Here is a 6,457-nt window from a genome sequence, read left to right as displayed (position 1 = left end):
TTGCTGAAGAGCAGACACTAAATCCAAGACAAAAAGGATGAGTAGGATCTGGCTGTGTGCAAAATTCATGTGGGATATGTGTATGTTTGTATTGAAAGAGTATCCAAAAGGGTGAGGACATGGCATGCAAAGACATGGTGTCAGGGCAGAGCTTAGCATAATAATACTGAGGTTGGACTAATTTAGTAGAAAATAAATTGTACAAAATAAGGGTTTTTGCTAAGTAAGGGCCAAATCTGCCGGGTTTTTTTTTTTTTTTTTCTTCTGTTCTGCAATAATTTAGATATTTTTTTCTTAGTGTTCTGAGAAGCCACAGAAGGATTCTCATATGAGACAGGATCTGATTTGATTTTCTAAAGAAATGATAGTGGATTGAGTTGGATATAGGGGACATATGGAGATTGTTGGGATAGCTGAATTGAAAGATGATTTATAACACAAAATGCTGTAGATTAAGAAATTGAATATATAAGTATATTCTAAAAATGGAAATATAAATGATGCTATAGATAGGAGCATTGTTTGGAAATTTTTATAAGAAATACTTGGACTCCCAAATTTCTTTCCTCATTAGTAATTAGATGTCCTTCACCATTACAGAGTATTTTAGTGAACTGTTATCTAAAGAGGTTGGTGACAAGAGATTCTCAACTCAGGGACCCAGATAAAGAGGAGGAAACCATATTCATAGGAGGAGATCATGTGAAGGTCTGCAAACAGAAAAGTGATAGCCCTTCTACTCAGTTCCAAGGACGTTGTAGCAAGACTTATACTGAAAGAGATTGAAAAATTCCAAGTAAGCCAATAACTGCAAGATAAAGAACAGTCAGATGCTAACAACCGGAGGTCCAAAAAGAGGCCAACTAGGTAATCCCCAGATCCAGTACTTGTGTCTTCCTAAGAAATCTTTATTGCATCACTTTCAAATGTGACAGGCATCAAATGATTGTCAGATACTTGAGGAAGATCTCAAATGTTAAATACTAGGAGTGAAGTAGAGATTATGTCAAAAGCTGTAAGAAATGTATACAGACATAAGAAAAATTATACATTCATTAAACAGTGTCAGATTGCTATAGAAAATGTAAATATTCAGAGAGGAAAAACAAGTCCTTGCAAAAGAAAAATAAAACAGCATATATGAAAAATAAAATAGAAAAGCGGGGCTTGGAGTACAATTTAATTGGAGATATGGAACGATAGAAATAAAAATATGAAAATTAGAAAAAAAAATGATCAACTGTCTTAGTCCACAAACTCAACATCTGAAACATAATTTGTATCTGAACAAATTAAAAGAAACAAGAAGGAGATAATTACTAACCAACTGAAGCAAACCTCCTACAATTGAAGTTCGTGATGTTCCAAACTGAGAGGACTGATCAATAGAGTGGCCAACTGTCATGGTTTTTCAGGGCTCAGGAGGTTTTCAGAATACGGGACCTTTGATTTTAAAATCATAACAATTCCAGGCACGGTAGGAGGAACTGACCACTGCACTCACAAAATGTCAGCCTAATGAATAAAAAGACCCATCTCAAACACAAATCACCATGAATCCCATGGGATAGAACAATAGTTTTATATAAAGTCAGAAAAAGCAAAAGGCTTCACTATAAAGGTGCTAGATTCAGAAAAGCATCAGCCTGCTCTAGCCCACTGGCAATTAGAAGATAATGGTGCAAAGCTAACAAAATCAGAGGATAAACATTTTCCAACCCAGTATTCTATACCTAGAGATACTGTCATTACACATGATCTCAAAAATTTTCCCTCAGATACAGCTTTTCCCAGAAGTCTACTGGAGGAGATACTCCACTGAAATAAAGAAGTAAGATAAGAAATTAATAGTCATAGCATCTGGAAAACTAAAAATCTCACATATAGAAAAAGGAAAAAAAATCTTCAGAGTGATGGCAAAGAGATATCCCAAGAAGACATCCTTTCAGCAACTGTAATGGAAAATGAAGACCTCCAGAAAGGAGAGCATTAGGAAAAAGAGTGTTTAAATTAATGAGAGAAAAATTTACTTATGATAGTATGTAAAGGATAAGTCTAAAGAGAACAATCACGAATAAAAAGAAATATTTTTTACAAAAAAAAGTTAACAAATTATTTTTTTGGAAAAGAGTAAACATATACTACATGAGGGAAGTCGTTCAGTCATGTCTGACTCTTTGCAACCCCATGGACTGTAGCTGGCTAGGCTCCTCTGTCCATGGGCGCTTCCAGATAAGAATACTGGAGTAGATTGCCATTTCCTTCTCCAGGGAATCTTCCTGATCCAGAGATAGAACCCTGGTCTCCTGCACTGCAGGCAGACTCTTTACCATCTGAGCCACCAGGGAAGCCCCATACTACATGAATTACTTACAAATATTTACCCAGCCATAATCATATATGTATTTTGTGCTATGTGCCAAGTCACTCCAGTCATTTCCAACTCTTTGAGACCCCATGAATGGTAGCCCACCAGGTTCCTTTGTCCATAGGATTCACCAGGCAAGAATACTGGAGTGGGTTACCATGCTTTTCTCCAATCATATATGTTGGATATAGTAATGCAACTAAAATTTATGGTATTACTTTATCAAGTGAGAAAAAAATAAGTAATTCATGTGTATGGGTATATTGGAGCATATATTCAGAGAAGATAAGGATATAAAATATTTACCCAGGAATTCTGATTTATGATGAGAAAAATGGAGGGGAGAGGAGAGAAAGGAGTAGAGACCTATGAGATGAAGGGATTGGGAAATGTAATATTTACAGTAGCACATATTACAAGAATTTTATATAAAGATAAATCTCTCATTCTTCTTTCCTTTTAAATCTTTGACAAATATAGGCCAATTTTTCACAAATAACTTGAGGATGCAAAGTTGAAGCTGCAAGATACAGTCTGTCCCTAGAACGGGTGTCTCCTAGCACATGCACAGCCTTATCACAACGAAGATCAGGTGGTGCAGACAGAATTGGTGAAGAAAGGGGATGGGTGACATGGTTTAGAAGGGAGATGGAAAACAGCACAAGATGAAGGACCAGGACTGTTTGATTCATGGGCATGGAGAAGACAGGCCAAGTAGAGAGTTAGGAATTGGAACCTGGGGCCCTCTGTGGTTCATAAAAAAGGCACTGTGTGGTGAGACTGGGTGTTAAAAGATGAAAAGGACTGAGGGAGAGTGGGCAGAACAGACAGTGAAGGAGAAGAAATAACACACAGGGCAGTGTGGGATTTAAAAAACTCATATAACTTGTGCTTCAAAAAAAAGTTCTAGAAATATATATATATATATATTATGTACACAGTTATTTTTCAGTTGCTAAGTCATGTCTGACTCTTTGAAACCCTGTGGACAGTAAAACATCAGGCTTCTCTGCCCTCCACTATTTACTAGAGTTTGCTGAAATTCTTGTCCATTCAGGCCCATGCTATGTAACCATCTCCTTCTCTGCCGCCCCCTTCTCCTTTTGTCTTCAGTCTTTCCCAGAATTAGAATCTTTCCCACTGATCAGGTGGCCAGAGTATTGGAGCTTCAGCATCAGTCCTTCCAATGAATAGTCAGGATTGATTCCATTTTGGATTGAATGGTTTGATCAGTTTGATCTCCTTGCTGTCCGAGGGATTCTCAAGAATCTTCCCCAGCACCGCAATTCAAAAACATCAGTTCTTCGACACTCAGCCTTCTTTATAGACCAACTCTCACATCTGTACACGACTACTGGAATAATCATAGCTTTGACTATATGGGCCTTTGTCAGCAAAGGGATGTCTCTGCTTTTTAATGCACTGTCTACGTCTGCCATAGCTTTTCTTATAAGGAAGAAGTGTCTTTTAATTTCATGGCTTCAGTCACCATCTGCAGTGATTTTCGAGCCCAAGAAAATAAAGTCTGTCACTGCACACAGAGCTGGGTTTTATGCCTGGACTTAAAAGATAGAAACTAACCTCAGCAAGTGTGAGTTATTGCAGTAGATCTTTCGATTAATCATTGCTAACTGTTAATGATGCGGGAGAAATCAAAGAGTGACTTTCGTCTCAAGTGTTCAAGCAGAGATACAAATGACATAGGATAGATGGAATAAAAGCTGTTCTTATCTAGTTGACATTACGTCACAATTTTGCCTTGTTTTAAACCCATTCTTTTCTAACACAAGGAATGTTCTTGGCCCTTCTTTGTTTTCTTATGCTTGTTCTTCTCTTACTTCCTCTTCCCCCTCCTCTTCCTCCACTTTCTGAACTGTCTCGTCTGTTGTAAGGTTGTGAGCGGCATACAGTGAAGAAAGCCCTCATCACGAGTCATTGTCTGCTTCAAAGAAAATGCCCAGTCAGTCCTCTTCCTCCCACTCCAGTCATTCATGTAATAAAATCATTCACCATTTGAAATGAGACTTTTAAAAATTGAAGGTCAATTACTGAGAAAGACACTATCAAGAGAATAAACTTATATTAATATTTCCAGGCCAGTGGTTAAACTCCACGTAGGCTGGGAATACAGAAGAATATCTTCCATCTGGGTTTAGAAAATACTGTTACCAAGGAATTGATAACGTCTGATCACAAATATATCTAGTCTAGAATCAGAAAGAGTGGTGCTGGAAAAGCAAAAGACTTAAAAAATTTTCTGTGTAATTACACCTTCAAGTCTATTATTTCCCCCATTGAATTGAATTCAATTGAAGATCCTGATTGAATCCCTTACTATGTTTTTTAGAAGTTGAATCTTAACTGAGAAATATAGAATTGTGTTAGTGATGGGCACAGTTTTTTTTTTTTTTCTTCTTTTATTCAAACCTCTTTGGGTCAGGTTTAATACAGTAGCATGATCTAGTCATTTTTACATGCAAATATAGTGAAAGGTCAAAAGACCTCCAGTATAATTCAAATGAGTAGCCGTAACTGGTCATTTAAGCCTAGATAGATCATTTAATTGACGATTCTTCATCAATTAAAAAAAATAGTGATAAGATCATTTTGTATTCTTGGATTTTATTAGTTTAATTTAAACACGGAGCATTTCTGAAGCTGGCTTTTATTGTTTGATTTGGTTTCCACTGATGAAAAGGAAAATTATGACGATTATGAGAATATATGCGTTTGTATTCTCCAAAATGGCTTCCTAGGTGGCTCACTGGTAACGGATCCACTTGTCAACGCAGGAGACATGGGTTCGATTCCTGGGTTGGGGAGATCCTCTGGAGAAGGAAATGGCAATGCACGTCAGCATTCTTGCCTGGGAAATCCCATGGACACAGGAATGTGGGGGCTACAGTCCATGGAGTCCCAAAAGAGTCAGACATGACCTAGTGGCTAAACAACAATTTTCCAAAACACCCAGATCCAGGATGGGCACTTAAGAAAAAGAAAGTGCTCAAATAATCTACCTTAGTTTCGCACTGGCATTTGACCTAGGACTTGATTATTAAGGCAAGAAAGCCTCTGTCTCAGGATAACAATTTTTGATGCTTTCATTTTCTTTCCATGTAGAGCTATGTGTTTTGATTCTTAACTTGTAAATTTAACTTATATTTCAAAGTCAAAGAAAAGAGTAAGGGCAGACTGTGAAAAGATACGGACACCGATTGAAGAAAAAAATGACAGCTAGTGAAATAGTAGAGCTATCTGGCCTCTCCTTGAGGCCTCTGCCATCAGCCAACTTAGAAGTTGTTCTCAAATTCTAAAGATGTAAGAAATGATTCCTTTCCCCCTGCCTCCCCTACAAACGGAGAAGTTTTCTGTCAGTGGTACTTCTCAGAGTACATCCATCCTATGTTTCCGAGGAGCAATTTTTTGTTTGTTTGCTTCATTCTCTCCTCTGGGGTCCAGTTCCATGAGAGGAAAAGCAGATCCAGTGGGAAGCAGTAGTAATAGCAGGCTTTTTATGGGCTGCAGTTGATGAAAGAATGAAATGCACTGACTAATTGAGAACAGAAAATTGGGGCCCAGGATCCCGTTAGAAATCTCTTCTACTTTCTAGATATTTTTAAAGATTTCCGAAACACTTCTGGTTGGCCCCTCACTGCTTTCCATCTGTTCTGATTTTCTTTCTAGTGTCCCAGTTGCCATGAAACAGTGAATTTTCCAATGAGACCAAGGAGATAGTGTATTTTCAGACGGATAGGAAATGAAAGGGAATGACTTCTTAATTAGGTGGCCATCCATCACTTCACGTGACCAAGGATTTTCCATTAACTACTTCCAATACAAGGGTGGGGTGAAGAGTGGAACGCGACGCAGTGTCACTGGGTTTCTCTGAAGTGTAAACACTTGTCCTGAACAGACATTTATGGTCTTCAACATGCTCTGGAACAATCAGCTGTTGTACTTTGGGTGAGAGCAGGATTGTGGATACTAATATGGAATTTGATAGTTTACACAGTAGTTTGCATGCTTTATTGTGTTCAGTCCTCAAGCTGACCCTAGAAAATAGCTGGCATCCATCAATTTTGTGGATAA

The sequence above is a fragment of the Capricornis sumatraensis genome, chromosome 2 (assembly GCF_032405125.1).
Source record: "Capricornis sumatraensis isolate serow.1 chromosome 2, serow.2, whole genome shotgun sequence".
Classification (NCBI taxonomy): domain Eukaryota; kingdom Metazoa; phylum Chordata; class Mammalia; order Artiodactyla; family Bovidae; genus Capricornis; species Capricornis sumatraensis.
Note: the sequence above shows the minus strand (reverse complement) of the source record.